The sequence below is a fragment of the Rhipicephalus sanguineus genome, chromosome 1 (assembly GCF_013339695.2).
Source record: "Rhipicephalus sanguineus isolate Rsan-2018 chromosome 1, BIME_Rsan_1.4, whole genome shotgun sequence".
Classification (NCBI taxonomy): domain Eukaryota; kingdom Metazoa; phylum Arthropoda; class Arachnida; order Ixodida; family Ixodidae; genus Rhipicephalus; species Rhipicephalus sanguineus.
In genome coordinates this window covers 222,872,410-222,895,166 of record NC_051176.1, presented here as the reverse complement: position 1 = coordinate 222,895,166, position 22,757 = coordinate 222,872,410, and the positions used below count along the sequence as shown (strand labels likewise).

The window sequence follows — 22,757 nt, the reverse complement described above, 5'->3', positions numbered from 1 at the left end:
AAAATGCGCGTTTGTAAAGCCTTCAGAGAGTGTGACCGTCGCGCTGTGGATAGCATGCCCGGCATCTGTTGTCGCGGACCGAGAGGTCGTCGGTTCGACTCCCGTTGAAGGAACCTTTTTTTCTTTGCCATCTGATTTTGTGCATTTTTTTCAACGTCATTTCCGTGACGGAAATACGTCACTGAATTCTTGGTAGACCCCGGCATAAAACACTTTCGTGTTAAAAAAGTTACCTAGAAATACTTAATCCTTGTTTACTGTTATGTGTTCCTCGGGGACTTCTATGATTCGCCATATATTCATAAAACACAACTGATCTTTCTGCGGACGCAAGCCACATGAAATGCATCCGCACCGTAAAAGTTATAAGCCGATCTACACGATTGTGAAGCACGCCAAGTAATAAGGGACTCGGTTTTAACGTTCTCCACCAGGGGGGTTTTCTTCAATGTGTACGTCTTTGTATTTCGCGCGTAATGCGGCCGCCAAGGCCAGGATCGAACACGCGGACTCGAGCTCAGCAGCACAACGCCGTAGAAAGTGGGGCGCGGAGCCTTTTATTAATCTCACATTTTGAAGTTTCAATGTCTTTGCCATATGCTATATACTTACGCAAGCATCAAGCCTACTGTAGCGCTTCTTAACTGCCACTTATATTTTTTTTTCTGCTTCAAAATCCATGAAACACTGTCGTGTTTGTCTCTCAGGACGCCGCACCGCTTGTGCTCGTTTAATGGTTTTGCGTCCTTACATGGTAACTACAATGGAGGGCTGCAAGTGATGGGGTTTATGTCCTTGTTTAGTGAATATAGCTGGTCCGCGCGAGCCTCTCTTCAGTGGTTTCGGTGGCTTTATTCTCTTCCTTCGCATGAAGAAAGTTCTTGTGTCAGGAAGCAACCGAAGTGTACTTCGAGGCATGGTCCTGCAGAAAACAAAGCTGACGCGATTGCGTTCTTAATGTGGCTGATCTTGAAAGCCCATGATGGATGGCCTTTGCTCGTGGCACTGCTCGAAAGGCGGCACTGTGCTTAAAGCAGCTAGTGGGCACTACAAAACTAATTACACTTTCTACGAGAACGTTCGGTCTACTATAGCAAGGCTGTATTGCAAGGAAAGAGAAGCTTGCTTAAATTTTACTACTAATGTATTTAGTAGCTGCGCCATTGTATTTCGATACTTTTTTTTTTTTCGTACAGAAGCTGCTTGTTGCACTGAAGGCAATTCGCCCCTATACCCATATACGTTAACTTGCTGCTGCGTGCACTTTTCAATTACGCTAAACGATTGGATTGGATTGGAACAAACTTTATTTGTGCCTGCAGTTGGGCGCTCGCGCGCCCCGACGAGGGCCTACGTCGTCTTCGGGGTTGCCGTTACTCGGCGCGGGTCTCCGCTCGCCGTTGCCGGCTCGCTGGGTCCCTGCCTTTCGAGCGCCCCGAGGACCTGCTGGACGGCCCAGAGCTGTTGATCCAGGTCGTAGCTCTTCGCGGCTTCCTCGAGCCGCGACGGGATCGTTCTTGATCTCGCTTCCTCTGGGTGTTTGATGCAGTCCCACAAGATGTGCGTGCGATCCGCCGTCTCCCTCCGGCAGACCTTGCACTTGTCGGTCGGGTATGTCTCGGGGTACATGCGATGCATCAGTCCCGGACTCGGTAGCGATCCGGTCTGGAGCTGTCTCAATAGTACCGCCTCCGCTCGACTCAACCGCGGGTGCGGGAGTGGGAAAATCCTGCGAGCCATGCGGTAGGCTTTTGTGATGTCGTTATAGTCCGTCATGCGGTCCTTGGCTCCGAACCACGTCTGACGGTCTGTCACCGGGGCGCGGTTAGTTAGCGCTCGCACCGCTGCGTGTGCCGTCTCGTTGTGGTTGGCATTGCGTTCCGACGCGTCACCCGCGTACGCCGGGAACCACTTAATTCTCACTTTTCTGTCTTGCAGTTTGGCCGCACGCAATACTCGTTCGGCCTCTCTACATACTTGGCCTTTGGCGAAGTTTCGCACCGCCTGTCTCGAGTCACTTAGCACGGTGTGGCAGTCTGGGTCGATGATGGCCAGGGCGATGGCCACCTCCTCCGCTTGTTCCGCTCCAATGCTCTTCACGCTCGCTGCCGTCCTTGTTGCGCCGGTCGACGCCTCGATGACGACCGCTGCGAAAGCGTTCTGTTGGTATTCGGCCGCGTCCACATATCGCGCGTGCTCGTCGTTGGCGTGCAGGTCGATGAGAGCCTTGGCCCTCGCCGCTCTTCTTCCCTTGTTGTAAATGCTTCAGTAATTGCATGCGTAAAACTCGTCATATATCAGCCGTTCCGTGCACACTACGTAACTATACGCTGCACCAAGCAATTGTTGCAACTCAGCCAGTCATCAAGGCTACTGGATTATATTTTGCATGGAAGCTGCTTGACGAGGGTGATTTTCTATTACAAAGCACTCCTGGTTGAAGCATTCAGCTTACGAAATTCGAGCCTGAATGCAAATGATATCCCATTTTGTAATAATAAAACTGGACTGAACCACGCTGCTAGATGCCTGTCTTTAATTCAGGACGCGCAGTGGAGAAGCACAAGCAGGGAGAATGCGCACATTTTCCCAATGTAAATTAGGTCTCGTTAATGATCGCTAGGTTGTTAAAGCGGCGCGTTCTATTATAAAACAATTGTATCAAGCACTTGCGCAGCAGCTTATAAGGACACCCTGACATAACTATGTTAACGAAAACTTGCGAGACTGTCCGCATTATCCCCTGCAAGTGCAAGTTTCGGAATGAAAAGTAGAAGAGCTGATATCGCAGAACTATTAAAACACCTTGAGGGGCTAGTTGGTGCAGTCTAGTAAACGATTGTGAACTGCGCTAAACTAGGAAAAGGACAACATGAAAGAAGACGCACGAAACCGATGGAGCGCTCTATGTGTTTTGTGTGTCTTTTTCAGTGTTGTCCTTTTCCAAATTTCGAGCCGTTCGCAATCGCTTAATATCATATAACTATAAGTAGATTAACTAGAATTCACTATACAAAAACACTTTCACCAGCCCAGCCACAAAAAGAGTCTTCCAGGCATTCCGATGGAATGTTATGGAGTTTTAGACAAGTGATCCAAATACCGCATCTGCAGAAAAACAATGTTCAGTAATACCTGCAAATAATGAATTGCTCCGCGGTATACGCGAAGATTGTGCATTTCGTTTTTATCTTTAAATTATTATTATGATAATTAGTATTATTATTTCCCAAAGTGATTCCTTTTTCCATAAATACTTATCTCAGGTGATTACCGTTGTAGCAATGGAACACTTTGTTCACGGAGTCGACAATATTGTGGGCAAAAAGAAAAAAAAGGGGGCTCCTGCTAAAAGTTTTCCTTTGCATGAGCATAAAAACCTACCTGCGCATTTTATTTTAGAAGGTTACGCAGGTACAACGCACATATTCGTTCATTCTTATTTTATTTATATGAGTGCCCTAAGGGACCGTTAGGGCAATACACAGAGGCAGAAGGAGGATGGAAAAGCGAAAGAGGATGCAAAATGCGAAAGCGTTATTATGATCTCTGCAACGCGAATCTGTAATGACGCGGTTGTGAACAATAGCGATGCGCGAAATTACGTCTACTTTCACACTGTGTACATGCCGCGCGCTATCGTATTCACTGCCTATGGTGATCCACCAAGCACAAAAAAAGAAAAAGAAAGAAAAACACATAGCTTTATTATCAGGCAATTTTTTTATGCTTATTCAGTACGCCGGTCACATGCTACGCTGAAATACGAACAGTATACATCAGGCGGATGCACAGTGCTAGACTCTCGTCTACGTAGCGACGTCACGGCGACGTGTACGACGCTTGCTGAGGGCAGAGTGGTGATAGCAGGCGTTTATGCAGAAAAAAGAACGACACACGCATATCCACACTAGTCGCGTTTAAAGATGCCGCAGTTCCTCCTCGTGGCACATACTCATTCAGGAGGATTGGCCGACAACGCCCAAACAGCCGGTAGCACATGCCGAATTGATAAAACAATGAAGGTTACGCAATTCAAAGAATCCATGAAACAAAATGCGCCTTCCATTAAATGGTCGATCGGCTTCAAAGATACTTGTTAGCATATGTACAGGTTGTAAACAATTTTTTTCTTTTTAAGGCGAAAGCCTTAGATGCCTCACCAAACGCGAAAATTGACCGTCGGCGTATGCAAAAACCATAGCGTGATGACGTTATCATGCAGACACATATCGCCAAATTTGTGACGTCATCAAGACGTCATCACATGACATCGTCGCTCCGCACTGCCTCTGTGATCGGTGGGCCGATCATGGAAGCAGTGCAGTGCCGATCATGGAGGCAGTGCAAAACCAGGCGAGCTGCAGAAAGCTTGCAATGCCTCCGATCCTGGAGGCATTGCAGCTTTCGGAGGGGGGGGGGGGGGGGATCAGTACATCGTCTGAAGTAAAAGAAGACGGCTTTCGCCTTCGAGTCGTGTTAGTCGAATGCAAAAGGTACCCTGTGAGTTTTATTCTTTTCACGCAGGACAGAGGTGCGCTTACACGCGCTATACTTCGTCGGTCATACAGATAGGCCCGTTCGCTGGTGCTAGAATTTGGCGCACATGTAACCTTCGTATATTTATCTACTAACATATCCGCGCCGAGACGCTGACCGATCCGGCAGCAAAAAGCGTCCACGAAGATAAACCCGGGAAAGTCGACAAATAAAGGAAGCTCGAACGCTACATTTATATTAAATGTATGCACACGTGTGCATAAATATTTTGTATGCTAGATGTCTTCATATGTAGGGATTGAAAATAAGCACAAAAATAAAGGCACTCTACTGCATAATGCCAGAGTCCGTTATTGAGGGACTATGATAATACTAACAGTGTCCTGTCAAACGAACATACGCGCCTCACGTCGTGCTGGCGCTCTATCGGCCATACAGCAACTATTTGTTAAACCTCTGCCAGAACTATGAACTCCTAGTGGGAATTTTGTCAAAGTCATAACATGTAAATTATTATGCATGATCGGAAGTGAAAACGAGGCGCCTGATATATATATATACTGTAAGCAAAAAAAAAAAAAGCCGAGATGGGAGTAAATGGACTTGTCCTCTAGCGCACGCCCCGATGGGGGTTTTATATACTCCGTCCAGGGGAGTAAAAAATTTACCCCCCTTAAGGACGGAGGTTTTGGATGGACTGAGGGGAGTATTTGTTTACATCCATAAGGGAGCTTTTCCAGGTAAGTATGGGAGTAAATTTTTATAACCATCGAAAAAAAAATGCTTTTCGCTGTCGCACCATGCGCTAGACAATCTTTAATTAAATTAGCATCGAAACACGCAAACTCGATCACACGCACACAACATTCGCAAAGTAATACAACACTCACAATGACAACCGCTCGCCAACCGCGCTTCACAACCGAACTCTGGTCACCGAGTATATATAGGCACCACATCTTGACCTCCAATGTGGCTCAGATGGGACACTTCTTTTCCGTGTAATTAAGCAACAAACATTCATGGCGTACGTGTAAATTTGCGGTGGGCTTATAGATACTACTGAGGCACACGCATCTTTTACTATAAACCCGCCTAACATTCAACGCCTTTTTAATTAGCGAATTTTGATTATCAGCTGGCACTCTGCCGCATGGGAGGTATCCGCCTTAGCAGTACTGTGCGTGAGTCTGTAAAATGCACATAATCGTACACGAACCACGAGCGGCCGTCCATGAACGCTTCAGCGGCACAAATTCACGAGCAACACCAGCGAAGAAACGCGTCGCCCCGCCGGTATACCGCGTTGTGGCCGACGGCGTCGCTAGGCCTCTCCCAGGAGTACGGCACGGCTATACGATGAACGACAGCTCGCGATCACAAAATGCTTGCTGCTGTACAGTTTTCGTCGCCGTTATTTTACACACACACTGCCGCTATCCGAGTCCGCTATCCGCGTTAAAGGCCAACTCCGGCGATTTTTTGGCCATGTCAGAGTAATGGTGCTTTTATGTTCCTGAGACGCTCCTGTTACGGGCCCGATAGCAGAAAATACTCGGCAAATTGGAGAATAATTTTAAATAAGCAAAAAAGCGCAACACCGCAACCGAAACCCAACCGAGTGTACTGTCTACGTATGACGTAGACGTTGTTACGAACGAACCGGAAGTCGTGCAAGGCATGCCGGTCACGCCGGCGCGGAGTATGAAAACTGTGACAGCCGGGACGACCAGCTAGCGAAGCGCCGGCCAAACCAACGCTGTCTGTCGCCTTGTGCACAGCAGACGCTCGCTGTAGCGGCCGAAGCGCCGAAGTTAACGGTGCCCTCGGCCAAGTAACGTTGCCCTCGGCTGCGTCACTTTCGCCGCCTTCCCAATACTGACGTCACTGACGCAATGTTGCCAATAATTGTGGGAAGCCAGGAGGGCGTTTGCAGACAATCTTTAAAATTCATTTGCAAATAATCTGCGCATGTCTCAAGCCTGTAATTTGGCATAAATGACGGAAACGTGCAAAGGAACGTACTCAGCGAATTTCATTGAGATCCATCGACCTCGAAAAATCGCCGGAGTTGGCCTTTAAGCTACGGAGCGATGCACTTACAACGAACGAGACGGCTCGTAGTCGCGGTTCCTGTTGCTCGCAGTGCATCGGCGGCCGCATGTTGGTTCAATCTGTCTCGTATCGGCGCTCGCCTTCTCGCTAGACGTTTGACAGCGGTGGTTGCATGGCGCAAAAGAGACAATTTAAGCTTATTCATTCCAGCAGCTTTTATTTTCTGTGAAACATATTCTTTGCTTCACCGGTGGCCGGTGCGAGCTCGTAGAAGTCACCACGGCGACCGGTGTGGCGGTGCGAGTTCGCTACGCCGCCGGCTTGGTACCGACGACGTAGCGAAGCCTTCTTACCGCTTAGAAGTTGCAGCCGGTGAAACATCGGTTCGGTGCCACTCCGAGAAGCAAGCGCTGCCGGTGGTCGGGGCGAGCGCGTCGCCGGCGCAGCTCTCACACCGGCCGCCGGCCGGCTCGATGCCGACAACGTAGCGAAGCCTACTTCTTACTGCTTCGAAGTTGTAGCCGGTGAAACTCCAGAAACAACACGCTGACGATCGCAACAGCTTTTGTTACCGATGAACAACTTTTGTTACCGATGAAATTATTCTTCGCACTTCTTCGTAATTCGGCACGTTGAAGCGAGGTATCCGTGGCGTGTCAAAGGCTTGCACTCGTGTGCATGGGCATTGCCGCTTGACGGGAGAATAAACACGGGACAGCCAGCTCGGTGTGTTCGCGGTTCAGTGGAGAAAATAGTCCTACACGTCTACACAAACCAACCGGCCGTTGCAAATCCTCGCTGCACTGATAATTTCGTTGTCTGTCGACAAATGCTCACACGGCGACCCACACAAGGCACTGGAGCTTCACACCTGTGTGCTAAACAGATGCCCGAACACACCCGCACATTCACACACGCACGCACGTCACGACCAAAAATGGTTTTTAAAACTCCCGTGGGGAGCTTCTAACCACGTGACGCGCACGTCACGACCAAAAATACTTTTTAAACCTCCCATAGGGAGTTTTAACCACGTGATCTAAAACTCCGTGGGGAGTTTAACAAGGTCATGTCGTTCATAAACTCCCTCATTAAGCAAGGGGTGTTTTACAACGACATGTGCCGACTTCGCTCCGCTACCACGGAGTAAATGATTGGGGCATGGGGGTTTTAGGGGCTCATATGCTGGAAAAGCTCCCATCTCGGCTAATTTTTGTTTACAGTGACATGCATATATATATATATATATATGTTTGTTAGCTATACGAGGCCAACAAATATTGAACCCAAGGAAAGCACAGGAGAAACTATTCGTTGTTTGCAGTTGAAGTGTAGAAATGACAAGGTGAAGGAACATGAAAGTCGACGAAAAAAAAAATCTTGCCGTACATGGGAGTCGAACCCATGGCCCCGGCATTAACCGTGTCATGCGGTATACCAATGAAACAGAGGACGGCTGTTCCCACGTCCACATCCGGACCATTTATGCGCGTGCGCAAGATCCAATTCTCGGAGTGTTAGCCAGCGCTGCCACACATGGCCACAGCAACGGATGTGGAATGTCCTTCTGACCGTTTGCGCCTCGTATACGAGACCTTGAGGGGCGGGCAGTCAAACATAATACCCTCGTATGTCACTATACCTGAAGGCAATAAACCTGCCGGAGTCGAGACCCTCTCTAAATGCAGTGAACGAGAAGAAAGAGATCCGAAGGAGCCAACAGATAATAAGGCCAAGGATTTTCCAAAGTTTCACGCATTTCCAGAGAAAAACCAGGGCGAAATAGGTGACCGAGAGAGGCGGGAGCCTGCCCGCTTGTGTGTGCCGAAAGCATCTGCGCGTAGCGGAAGACATGCAAAATGCTCCCATTTCCCGCTCTTCCACCTATTGCGTTTCTTGCATAAATTACAGAACTGAACTATTACAGACATTCACCTTGCTTCAGCAGGGTGCGCGTCAACTGCAACCCTACGAATACGCGCAGTGCTGGCGTTGCGCATGGTTTTCAGGATGCGCAGCACTGTCGTGCACCAGCCTAATGTGCACATATCGGTATACATAAAAAATAGAAGAGAGATCAATCGCACTTAAAAAATACCTAAAACTAGCATTTACAACATGCGCGACAGCGGTTGCGCGTTAAGATAGCGGCACAGGACACTGTGGAATGAGGACAACAATTAAAACCGGAAAACAAAACACGCATCGTTTGCTTGAATGCTGCAGCGGTTTGGTCGCAAAAGAAGGCTGGGGCACAAAAACAACGCAGGCAAAGTGGACGGTCTTATACGATACACATTCTTCATATATAGAACGTTTACGTCTAGGAATGCTGCGACAGCTAATTGCGAGTGGCAGGACCAGCAGCCGTATAGCAACGACTAGACGGGCGCTTAGGCTGTGCGTATACGGGTCGAATCAGGACGCCCCAGGCGATGTGCAAATGGGAACGCATAACGCAGAATCCCAGTCGTCAAGAAGAAGCAGGAATGACCATGCGCGCGAGCATGTCACCAACAGTTTCAGCAAGCGCGCGGCCAGCCAAGTGCAGGACTGACAACAGCTGCCTGCCCCATTTAGGCGCACTGAGTCCACCGCGCTAATCTCAAGCGCAAACGCTTCGTGCTCCGCCTTAAGTGCGTACATCCCACCTCGGTGAAACAGGTGTTCGCGACATAGGACAGTTAAAGTAAATGAGTCGTCCGTTTCTGTCGAGACGCGGTTGCGAATTATCAACAAGCAGCAAAGAAAGAACGTGATAAATGTAGAATTCTATATACGTATGTTGATAAAGTTATTACGACTTAAGTGCAGGTACAAGGCAAGCAAAACACAAACACACGCGCACGCGCACTTGAGGCACAGCGCACGCAGCGTTGCATGCAGCGCGCTCCGGTGTTCCAAGAGTGTAAGTCCTCCCTTCCAGTTCCAAGGGCATATGCGCGAACGAGCTTGTTTAGCTTCTACATAGACATGCGTCGCTCACAATCACATTTCTGTGGCGGGGCGCTCTGAGAGCGGAGTGCGTTACATCTCGCCAAGGGCGCACGTCCTCTTAGCGGAGTTGTATATAGACTAAGAGAAAGATTGCTGACGAACTGCACACTCCACCCGGTGAGAAAAGTTATAGACGCCAGAAAACTATATGATAATAGCGCACAAAGGCGTACAAATGGATTTAAGAAGACGTAAAGAAGAATGCGGCAGACACGCAGAAAGAAGCCGATATTCCGCCTTAATAAGGCATTAGCCAGACTTTATTTTTGTCTTTATACGCTAGCAGCGCAGCTCATACATAAAACAAGCGGAGACAAGTGAAGTTTCCTTGGTGCTCCGCAGCGCTTACTCAAGAGTCTCACAGAATGGGAGAAAAAAGTAAAGGAAAAGGTTCCGTTCTCGGTGAATCTGCGAGCAGCCGTGAGGAGAATAATTTGCTGCCTGAAAGGAGGCGCCCATAAGGCGGCCGGAAACACGCCACGTCTATGTGAAGCTTCGTCCTTTCTTCCTTTCTTTCATTCTGCATAAATAAAACGCCGAAAAATTCAGTGAGCGCAAGAATGTGGATTTGCGACACCTATCAACGGACTGGAATCGTGTAAGCATGATTACGTGCGCTTGTGTCTGCGGGAAATGACAACCGACAGCCGTCTTCGAAGAGAAGAAAGGAATACCAAAGCAAGTGGAGGCAGAGCAACTACCAGAGAGTTGGCGGTGCACTTATTGCTTCGCCATACACTCTTAGAAAAAAAGGTAGGCATATTCACCAACTAAATACTAACAGTTTACTTGTCACAAAATACACTAGCCTCTTAGTAAGTGAAGGTAGTAAAATGCAGGTTAGTGGAACTTGCTACCTAGTTAGTGAGTGAATAGTGCTAGCTCGAATGGCTAGTCCATTACTAAGTTGTTAGTAACCGCGCTAGCAACTTACTAACCGTATTAACTCTACTACACTGAGCCAATTAGAGGTTTAAGCCTATTTTGTTTATATGTGCGTGTGCATAATTGCCATATCAAGATGATTCTATTACAAAAGTACCTAAAGGATTAAAAAAAACGAAGCGGCATTGTCCTCGTACATTAACTAATGGCCGCTAATTACTTCATGTAATTACCATGGTAAGTACACATCACAGCAACATACATAGAGGCATGAATTGATTACGAATGAGAACACACGCAAGCGCACACACCGAATAGAAAGACTTTTACGTAGCGGATATCTACTGTAGCAGCGGCTTGAAGACTATTTATGCTCCTACTTTGGGTAGCACACCGTGTACTGGTTACCAACCATAAAATTTAGAAGAATAATTGATGTTTTCTACACATTATCGTGTGCCCTTATATTTGCTTACATGCGTGCCATCACGTAGCACGAAACTTTTAATTCCAAGGTAATCAATAAAATTAAAGTTTGTTTAAATTTTGCTAAAGACCGTCACGATTACGGCAAAGTATACTGCGCATCTACGAAAGATCTGGCAACGTGGATGGCTAGTAGTTACTTAGTTAAAAACACCAAATAAACTTTCTGGTTAGTGAAGGCAGCACTTTACGACCTTTACTAACTGCTGGCTAGTAAACAGATTTTGCGAAAGTAGTAAAATACGCTCGAAACTAGTAAATGCAAGCATTTACTAACCATTTACTAACATTTTTTTCTGAGAGTGCAGGGACATTAATACATCGCTCATCGGAACATTTCTTTCTCTGAGCGATATCACTCTTTGCCAAGAGCATCGTGTATACTTGCATATATACCTGCGTGCGTTTATGAGCGTGCGTTTATGAGCGTGCGTTTATGAGCGTGCGTATATGACACGCTGCCGCACAATGGCGGTTTTGCTGGCTGCAATCCATAGATGCATCACTTCATTCCAATACACTCATGGCACAGCACTGCAGAACGTGTTTCCCGCGCGCTCTCACAGGTGCGCCGCGTCCGGATTGCACAGAGCTTCGGAACAAGATAACTGGTGCGAAATCAGGAGTATAAGAGAGAGAGAGAGAGAGAGAGAGAAATAAAACTGAAAGGCAGGGAGATTAACCAGATCGCAATATGCGGTTTGCTACCATGCGTTGAGGTAGGGAGAAAGACAAGTATCAAAGGGACACTAAAGGCAAATATTAAGTCGACGTTGATTGTTGAAATAGCGGTCCAGAAACCTCGTACAATAAAATCACGTTTTAGTGGTCCGCATCGCGTTAGTGCATTTCAAGTCACCCGCCTAAAATCAGTCTTTCACACGTCACTGCTGCCGTGCCCAACGTTGCCCGCCTTTACTGCGCGGCGGCGTGTCCTGGCGGCGTGCACCATTCGGGCATCCGGCAACATCACATGCATGCGGCATTTTGTCTAACTTTCTGTCACAGCGACTTTCACGAGCGCGCAAAACACACGCGGCAGTACGCGATGCCGAAACTACCACTGAGACGCGACCGCGTGAGCGAAGCAGGGCGCCGAGCGAAGCGGAGTTCGGCGAAAACGGAACCTTTGAACCACGCGCGCCGTTCCCCATGGTAAAGCCACAGAGGTTCTTTTTTATGAATCAAACGGAAACGAACAAACAGCATTTTATTACGTATTTTGATACACGGAAGGCTCTTTTTTATTGCTGCTAGTTCGATTAATAGTGATTAATTGTAGGCAGACTCTCATACGTCATCGGGATCATTTTGAAAATGTCCCGCTCGTGGCGCTCATCGTGTGATACATTTAGCTTAATTTCTCGGTAAGTAGGGCACTACTGTTGATAATATTGCCGTTTTAGACGTTGTCATACATTGAGCTTTCACTCTGACATAAATTGTTATTTGCCTTTAGTGTCCCTTTAAAGACAAAGAAAGAGCAAGAGAGAGCGCCAGAACACCAGGGAGACCACGCGACACGCGCGAAATCAAAAGCACGTTGATGCGTGCAGTCTTCCGAAGGCAGCGCATGACCTTCAGTACTGATAATAATAATAATATCTGGGGTTTAACGTCCCAAACTTCAGTACTGACAATCGGTGAAACAAGCTTCTGATTCGGTGGACACGAAATGACGGCAGTTTGTGGAGCATTCATCAACTCAGTGGATACCAGCACTGCACTCAGTGTGTCGGGTACACTCAGTTGTTTAAGAGTACAAGCGTAGGGCCTTTATTCATCTTAGTGCAGCACACGAAATTGACAAGGCACACAAGAGAAGAGGACGGAAGATCAGCGCTTGTCCCGTCCTCTTCTCTTGTGTGCCTTGTCAATTTCGTGCGCTGCGCTAAGATGGATAAGTTCCAAACTCGCCCGCCTATCAATCCTACTAAGGGCCTTTATTGCCTCTATAGTTAGATGCATTGCTGATCTGAAACTGGTACCTCATTAGCAGGTGTACAGAGCATGTCATGGTAAAGGCAGCATGCCGCAACTCTTAGCAATATGAATAATCATGATGCGGTTCTGTCGTCCAAGTGTAGTGAGGTCACTGTTTGGAAAAAGTCCGAGGGCCGCTTAAGAATAAAAAAGTCGTTTCGAAAGTACAATTATAAAATAAGTGGAATATTTGGGAAATAACGCAAGAAATAAAAAAAAAATCTGGAGGCGACCCTAATCTTTAATTTAGGTGTCTGGAAATGGCACTCGCACGTCGGCGTTCGTGTATTATTCCTCGGGTGAACTTCGTGTTTCATGGCACTGCCGATCTCAGAGGCCGCGTAGAAAGAAGCGTGGGGTCGAGATCTGCTCCGCCAGGTGCCGCAACGATGCCAGCTGCTCACAATCTTTCAATGAACTCATTCAATAAATTTTCGTTAATTATCGTGACAGTTAATTGGCCCTTAAGTAAACTTATGCTCCGATATGTATATTGTGAGACAACGTTCAGGCCACAAGACTCTTCTTTATTGCCCTCGAGCCTGAGCCCCACTACTCAGACCCAAGCGGTGATGATGAGTATATACAGGTGAGAAGATGGCAAGTATGAAGAATGCTCACACTAATTTCCCCGTGCGCCGAAGCGGCCAGCCTGGCCGCGACTTAGACTGGGTAGAGACGTCGAACGAAGGGCTTCAGACGGGAAACGTGGACTATCTCTGAACCACGGCAGCGACGGTCGGAAGAAGCCTCAACTGGGGTGACACGATAGTTTACAGGGGATGTTTGTTCATTAATTATGTAGGGTCCAATGAATCGCGAATGGAACTTTTCACACAATCCGGGAACACGAGTAGGCGTCCAAAGGAGCACTTCGTCGCCAGGACGGAAAGAGACGTCACGATGGGAGCTGTCGTACCGCTGTTTGCGATCGTGTTGACTGGCTTCTGTGCTGAGCCGAGCAAGTTGCCGACATTTTTGAAGCCTCGAAACGAACTGCTCGGTTAGGGTTGTAGAATTGTCACTTGGAGTGCGTAAGAATGAAGCGTCAATGGTGAATGTCGCCGAACGGCCATAAACGAGGTAGAACGGTGAATACCCAGTAGTGCGTTGGACGGCGGTATTGTGAGCAAACGTCACAAATGGCAATATCGTGTCCCAGTTGTCGTGAGCTGGGCTGATATACATGGATATCATATCAATTAGCGTGCGGTGGAATCGCTCGGTGATGCCATTGGTTTGAGGGTGGTATGCTGATGTTGTCTTGTGAACTGTGCCACAAGTTTTAAGCATCTCTTGTATAACTGTGGATAGAAAACTCTTGCCGCGATCGCTTAATAGGACGCGGGGCGCACCATGACGCAAGACGATGGCTTCGAGAAAGAAGGTGGCCACGTCAGAGGCCGAACTAGAGCGCAGAGGAGCGGTCTCTGCGTACCGTGTGAGATGGTCAACCGCTGTCACGATCCAGCGATATCCTGCAGACGTTACAGGAAGAGGTCCGACTAGATCCATTCCAACAATGGCAAAAGGTTCCTCGGGACATGGGATTGGTTGTAGCAAGCCAGCAGGAGCGGAAGTCGGTCGCTTGCGCCGTTGACATAGGGTGCAAGAAGAGACGTACTTGGCAACAGAAGTGGAGAGGCCAGGCCAGAAGAAGCGGCTCCTAAGGCGGCTGTATGTTTTGCAGAATCCCAAGTGGCCAGCAGATGGGTCGTCGTGAAAGGCCTCAAGGACCTGCGCACGAAGCGAACGTGGAAGAACGGGAACCCAACGGTGTCCATCATCATTGTAAACGTATCGGTGCAGCACGTCGTTTTCAAGCTTGAATTGCCTGAGTTGTCGGCGCAACCTGGCATTAGGTGGTGGAGACTTTCCGCAGAGGCGTTGAACAATGCAAAGGCAGTATGGATCATGCTGTTGACAGGAGGCCAACTGAGCGTAGCGATTGGAAGACAGAGTGCCAGCAGCCGCTAGTGCCGACAACGTAAGCGGATGCGTAGCCTCATCATCATGGGACGAGCAATGAAGAGGCATGCTCAGAGAAGATGGTAATGGGAGGGGGCAACGAGAGAGGGCGTCGGCATCTTGGTGTTTTTTCCCAGATTTATAAAGAACGTCAAATGTGTACTCTTGAAGCCGGAGCACCCAGCGGCCGAGGCGACCGGACAAATTCTTTAGCGATGACAACCAGCATAAAGCGTGGTGGTCTGTAATTACGGTAAAATGGCGTCCGTAAAGATATGGGCGGAATTTTTGTACGGCCCAAATTACAGCCAAGCATTCCTGTTCCGTGATCGTGTAGTTTTGTTCAGCAGTCGTGAGTGCGCGGCTGGCGTAGGCGACAACTCGCTCTCGACCTGCTTCATCACGCTGTAGGAGGACGGCACCGATGCCATGGCCGCTAGCGTCGGTGTGGAGACAAGTAGGGGCATGCTCATCGAAGTGACAGAGGACGGGGTCAGATGTCAGCGCCGCCTTGAGCGTGTCGAAAGCGATGTCGCAATCGTTCGTCCAAGTGAAGGCTGTGCCCGACGTCAGTAGCTTGTGCAGTGGCGACGCGATGGACGCGAAGTCGCGGATAAAGCGGCGAAAATAAGACGCTAGGCCCAGAAAACTGCGTAATTGCTTGTGATTTTCGGGGCGAGGAAAACGTGTCACAGCAGTCACTTTGTCAGGATCCGGTCGAACGCCATCTTTACTAACAAGGTGGCCCAACACTATGATGTTCTTTCTGGCGAAATGACATTTTTTAGTATTAAGTTGAAGCCCAGCGTTAGAAATGCACGTCAAAACTTCGTCCAGCCGCTCAAGATGCTGACGGAAAGTGGAAGAAAAAATGACAATGTCATCCAGATAACATAAGCAGGTTTTCCACTTAAGGCCACGAAGAACTGTGTCTATCATACGCTCAAACGTTGCCGGAGCGTTGCATAAACCAAAGGGCATTACATTAAACTCATAGAGGCCATCGGGCGTTGCAAAGGCCGTCTTGTCCTTGTCCGCTTCGTGCATAGGTATTTGCCAGTACCCTGAGCGCAGATCGAGACTTGAGAAATATTCAGCGCCCTGGAGGGAGTCGAGAGCATCATCAATTCGCGGCATCGGATATACGTCTTTGCGCGTGATCTTATTAAGTGCCCGATAATCGACACAAAATCGTACCGAGCCGTCCTTCTTCCGGACCAGGACAACAGGCGACGACCAAGAACTGGACGATGGCCGAATGATGTCGCGTTTCAGCATGTCAGTGACGTTGTCCTCGATGATCTTGCGCTCTGCGGAAGACACGCGGTATGGTCGGCGGCGTACGATCGAATTGTCCTCGGTTTCGATGCGGTGCACTGCGACGGAAGTGCGCCCCAGAAACTTGGAGTGGACATCGAAAGAAGCACTGTGTTTTCGAAGCAGTGCGAAGAGATCTTCCTTCTGCGCCGCAGGGAGATCAGGATTGATGGTGGCAGTTAAGGCTGTGGTCGTCGCATGGTCATCATTAGCAGCAGGCGAGAGTGGTGGTTCTGCGTGAAGAGGCGTCAGGGCAAGAGGTTCAGTGTCAACAAAGCAGGCCACAACGGTACCTTGGGACAGAAGAAATGGCCGAGATGTAGTGTTGCGTGCTGTGACCAACGCTCGGCTGTCATGAAACCTGACCAAGCTAGGCGCAATTACAATGCCACCAGATATCCAGCGATCGCATGGAGCGAGAAACACGTCACCATTAAGGATGGTATCAGACGTCAATGTCACAACATTCTCATTGCCAGGTGAAATGGAGCAATCGGCCGCCGTGACCAAACGCAGTTTTCGAGCATTGTCATCAGATGAAAATTCCGTGTCCGTCATATGAACTACTCGCTGATGACAAGAAATTACGGCCGACGCTGAAGAAAGAAAGTCCCATCCTAAGATAAGTTCGTGGGTACATGACGAAAGCACGAGAAACTGAATGTGATGAAGTATGCCATCGATGAAAACTCGCGCTGTGCACACACCAACGGGCTGAACAAGAACTTCATTGGCACACCGAAGGGGAGGTCCAGTATACGGCGTCTTTACTTTTCGCAAGCGTGAACACAGTTCAATACTAATGACGGAAAGTGCTGCACCCGTGTCTACCAATGCCTGAGTCCATACACCTTCAACACATACCAACAGTACATTTGAGGGCCGCTGCGGAGGAGTTTCACATAGCCCGAATGATGCAGCTTTCCCTCCCGAAGCTGCACTATTTAGTTTTCCGGGCGATGGCCCGGGGACGAATTAGCTGGTCGAAGGGGAGAAGACGAGCGGCGCATCGCTGACGGAGAGCGGCGACGGGGGAAACGGGAAGCACCGGCACCGTCGAGGCTCTGCGGAGATGGTGAGCGACGTTCATAACTTTGGTAGGAGCGACCATGTTGCGGTACCGCAGCACGAAACTCGTCTCTTTCATAGGAGTCGTAGCCTCGTCTTTCGTCCTGTTGACGGCGTCGGCAAAACCTGGAAATATGGCCACGGACTCCACAATAATAGCAAACTGGCCGAGGAGGGCGCCAGGCGTTGGCAGGCGGAAGCGACGTTCGTGGTGATAGAACATTCAGCGAACCGTGCATTGTGGTCGCATGGGGTTGTGTCTGTTGAGGAGGTGCGAAAGCTGCAACCTGGGCGTAAGTTGGCGTAGGTAGAGGGTCATGCCTGGGAACTTCCGCACACGTCATGGCAACAAGTTCTTCCCTGACGATGTTGCGGAGGCTGCTGCCAGAAGACGTCGTACGGAGCTCAAGTGGGCAAGACATAGCTTGTGCTTGAAGCTCCTCACGTATGATGGAACGAATCAACGCGCGTAGCTCGCTGTCATTGGTTGCGCTCAGATGAGTTGTGTCAGGCTGCAGACGTAGTAGATGGAGTTCATCAAGGCGCTGACACGTGGCGACGACTTCTGAGACTGTAGTGGGGTTCTGCACCGCAAGGGCATTGAATGCCGCAGCCCCAATGCCTTTGAGCAGGTGGCGGTCCCTGTCATTCTCTGTCATTGAGTTGTTCACGTGGCGACAAAGGGCGAGGACATCTTCTATGTAAGAAGTGTAGGACTCGCCGGTTTGCTGAACACGCTCGGCTAACTTCTTTTTGGCGATGTCTGAGCGGATTGAAGGGTTCGCGAAAATCTGCCGCAACTGGTGTTTAAATGAGGTCCAATCCACGAAGTCCAGCTCGTGGTTAAAAAACCAAGTCTTGGCTACACCCGTCAGGTAGAAGGCGACGCGAGTGAGTTTGGCAGAGTCGTCCCAGTGGTTGAGTGCACTCACGCGCTCATACTGCTCCAGCCAGTCTTCAACATCGTCCCCACGAAGGCCAGCGAACACCGGTGGATCCTTCTGGGGTGTGGTGACCAAACAAGAAGGAGTTCCCGTTGGGGCAGGCGTCGTAGATGCGCCAGGGTTGGAGCTCTCGTCTTGCGACATTGCTGAGGTCTGTTGGTGCAAACGGCGACCTGAACGGAGCTCCAGGGGTGTGTTGTAGCGGAAGTCGTAGGGGCACCAGTAGAGCGAGAGGACTGAGGGACCGGACAGCACCTCCACCACTTGTGAGACAACGTTCAGGCCACAAGACTCTTCTTTATTGCCCTCGAGCCTGAGCCCCACTACTCAGACCCAAGCGGTGATGATGAGTATATACAGGTGAGAAGATGGCAAGTATGAAGAATGCTCACAATATATTATAACTCTAAAATTTAACCAGAACCATCGATTTTGCACCAGTCTTATTTCTTAAAGCAGATTTTCTGAATATCAGGAAAACCGGAAGTAAGTGCTCGAAGTGCTTGGAAAAGACACAGTGTCACACTTTGCTCGTGCCACTAACGACAGCAACAACAAAAAAAGAAACGTCATATTTCACAAACTAAACTAGGGAATCGCCTTGACGCATGTATGCATTCTTCAACAGCTGGACTGGACTGGCATCGTCCTTTCGTGATTTCATAAGCGAACACTGTGAGGCCAAGTACAGGCGTGTTAAAATCGCGGAACAGTCCACACAGTCCACACATTGCATACGCAATATGGCTACCGCAGTTCACGATGGGCTACATGGTCAGTATTCCCTCTTTTTATCACAGTATAAAGATATATGGCCCATGCCAGGCATCGGCTTAATTCAATATCCCTCGCGAGTATTCGCAATGCCCACGAACTATAGGTGGCGCGCCGTGCTTTTCAAGATGGCGCCAGGAGGAGGGTCAACCCGTTTGTTAGCATAGGAACAGATAGGACGTGCGGACCTACGGCCCGTGCCACTTTCACCGGATGAAGTCATGAGCTGCACTGAAATGGATATGAGACTAAAATACTTTCCCAAACCATGGAAAGCGCTAAGTACTCGCCACCTAATTATTTGCTGCGGTGTGAAAGGTTATATTTCTGCTCCGCTACCGTGCATAACGATGCTTCGCGAAATCCTGTGCGTGCTACATAAAACTGCATGAACTAGAATTGACGTATGAGCTGAACGGCACTCCGAGGTAGTACGTACCGAGCCTGCCTGACGGATTTGCGTCAGTAGTAGGCCGCCAGCGAGTAGCGCCATCGCTGCTGCGAGGGACCATACGTTTGACGTGGTGATGGTTTGCAAACATAATACGCCGTCGTCATAACTCGCGCAGTCGGGAACGCGGAGTTACGTCTTCAACGAAACACAAGCATTTAGCATCCCATTCAGTAGCGCTGGTGTCACAGCCATGCTGAGACGCTAGCCGTGTGTAATTCACTTCCCTCGCTTTTTGCAGGTTCGATCAGCGTGATCGAAACATGAATATCGAAAAGAATGCACACGTATGCTTTTCGCAACGTCGAAGAAGTTAGTCGAGAGGCGTGGATTGTGGCCGTGACTGCACGTTCCATCGCTCTAACCATTTCGCTTTGCAGGTCGAGCTCGAGCGTTTTGGCGGCATGCGGCGCTCCATAATATCCACAATAATTGTGATACATGCAATGCACAAGAGGAACTATGCTTTTATTTTGATCTCGCTCAAGGATATTATACATTAAATACAATCAAAGTGACTTACGAGCGTGAAAGAACATTAACGCCCGAGGGGACGTGAGGTGCAACTCGCTGCTCGTGAGTTAGCAGCTGGTGGTTCATCGTCGCTGTCACTCTCGGTGCTTTCACAGTCTTCTACGTCCAGTGAAAAATCCTCGTCGTCAAGATGGTTTCTGTCAACATCACTGCTCAAAGCAATCTGAAGAATTTCCTCCGCCGAACGACTTCGACCACTCCGCGTCACCACGTTTACAATGAGAAATTCGTCTGGGCGCGAATAACATTAAACATTTTGCTCTCAGACCGGTCAACAAGCAAATCGCTTGCAGTGTGCTGCCACCTATCAACAAACGTACAAAAACAAGCGGCGCAGCGGTGGCTATGAAACCCAACACACTGGCGAAGGACGGCGTGGATGGAAAGCGTTCGCTCCACGAAAGGCGTCGAGCAGACGCGTCCTCAAATGATTGAAACGTCGCTCGCACGATTCGTAACAGCGCTTTGCTGACAAAGGATAGAAGCCCTATTTTAATGTATCGCCAACTTGAGATCGCTCAGTTGTACAAGAGCACATCGCGAGCCCGCGCGACCTCCCGCGTAGTGTTATGGGACTCATGCACTACAAGAAACACTGACCAATGCTATATGCAAGTAAAACAGGGTGAGCTTCAACTGAATATATCAGACGATAATATTTAACTAACCTACGTGGCTACAGAAAGCCTCGCCAAGCTGATAGTATGTGTACGCTCTGGGCTATAGTATGTGTACGACTGCGTAGTGCTGCCATTTTGTCGTCTACTAACCCTCCTCGAGAGGACGCTCTTGAATCCGCTTGGCGGCGCGACAGTCTATGGGCATTGCGAATATATAAGCCCCTAAGAGCGGCGGGAACCACGTCGCTTCCGCATGGAACAAAAAAGCTGTACAGCGCGGTGCCAGCAACACCGGAAGCAGCACATGATCTTAGGAAGAAAGAAGTTAAATAAGAACTTGGAGGACGCTTGAGCTTCGCTTTCAAGAATAGAACGCGATAGCGTAATCGGGTGCAGTTCGCATCGCCTTCTCAAACGCTAGCCAGGCGTCGCTTCTCGGTGGACGCCTCAATCGTGCCGCGAGGAAAGGAACACCTGTATTCGCAACATTGGAAATTATCCTATAGAATGGCTCCTGCAAGTGCAGTTGCGAAGTGCCTAGTACGCCATAATTCATCTTTTTTGCGAATTAGCTAAGTACCCACTACGCGTCCCTAAGGCACAACGCGCATCTAAGCAGCTTCACGTTTTGTTGATGTTGTTGCTGATAATTATAATTAACTATGACTGAGCGCTCTGTAGTAGGTGCGCCTTTAAACCACCCACTCGTTGCGCAATTCACATGTTTTGACGCCTAGTGCGATTCTACGCTTATGTGACGCAATATTAGATGCATTATTAGACGCAATATTAGATGACCCCTCGCACATACCTGACACTCGTACTATAAGTTTGTCTTCTGGAATGGTATCAAGCACTGGCGTGGCACTGTGGTAGAACAGTTGCTTCCGACGCAGAAGGTCTGGGTTAGATTCCGGCTCGGACCGACGACCTTTATTATTTGCATCGATCGCGATTTTTCGTTCACAAACAACGGCATCGACACCTGAATTTCTGCGAAACAAGCTCTTTAACGCTACTGCGTTAATAAAAAAATACATAGCATCGTTATTTTATATCAGCGGTCTCAAACACGCGGCCCACGAACCTCATGCTAGCGGTCCGGCCCGCATGCACATGGCTGTATTCGTCCCATATATCTTTATTTTCTTTATGTGTATGTCTACGAACTACACAGACATGGCTGGTGTCAAGCATTCTTTTCGTGAGGCAACTCAAGCGGTCACCATGTGTTGAAACATGACCGTGGAACAAAAACTCTATATTCCAGAATCGGCATCCAGATTTCAGTGATTCGGCAGATCGCTATCGATGTTTCTCAAATCCTGACTCCAAATCCCGTTCAGAAATGACCTATATATATGAGATATGGGAAATGGTTCCATTCAAATGGCAACGTTAGCTGACATCTTGTTCAGGCCCCCTCTGCGGCTTCAACCTTCTTCACTGCCCCGGCCCTTGCGGGACTGCATTTAGTGACCGCTGGCTGAGGTGAGTTTGAGATTCCTGCTCTATATATACTGTGAGCGCGACGCATGACCGACTCGTCTTCTTCATTTCCACAGATCACTGAAACGTGTAGATATTCCTCATCTCTGTGCATCATCATAAGCGGGACGGCTTTATCTCCGTCGTCGAAGCTCGAGCTGGGCTAGAATAAAGTGGCTCCACATATAAGTGGTGGAGATGCGGAACACGATATGCAGTTTGCGAAGTGACAAGGTCGGTGGTGCAGCCAAGGTATATGGGACAACTTGCCTATGGGCAAGCTCATATAGTTTTGTCCGTAACACGTCAAAATATGAAATGTAACGCGGTACGCTACATCAAAAATATTTTCGCAAACGTTTAACTCGGACCTATACGAATGCCCATTCGGAGTTTACTGAAGTCACGGCGCTCTCTCTCTCTCGCTCGCTACTTGCACTTGAAAACTAGCACGACTTCTCGCGTCATGAAGGGGCGCACCAAAAGCGTGGCACGCGGAACTGAACAAAGAGGGGCGGAATAATGCATTGTCCAGTAAATCGGAAGGAGGCGGTGCACGGGCGCGGACCGCGTTTCTCTCGGTCGATGTCCCTCCCGGTGCGACAGTTGGGCGGCTGTTTGCCGCGGGCATGCCCGCGACGCGAGCGCATCCTTTAGCTGTATTATGGCTTCTCAACACGACGACGT

At 48.9% G+C, this 22,757-nt stretch overlaps 1 protein-coding gene across 6 annotated transcripts in view; it reads right to left on the bottom strand.

Annotated features, from left to right (window-relative positions):
* Positions 1-22,757, bottom strand: part of LOC119373048 (TOX high mobility group box family member 4-B) — a 453,672-nt gene that overhangs the window by 394,246 nt on the left and 36,669 nt on the right. The window lies entirely within an intron of this gene.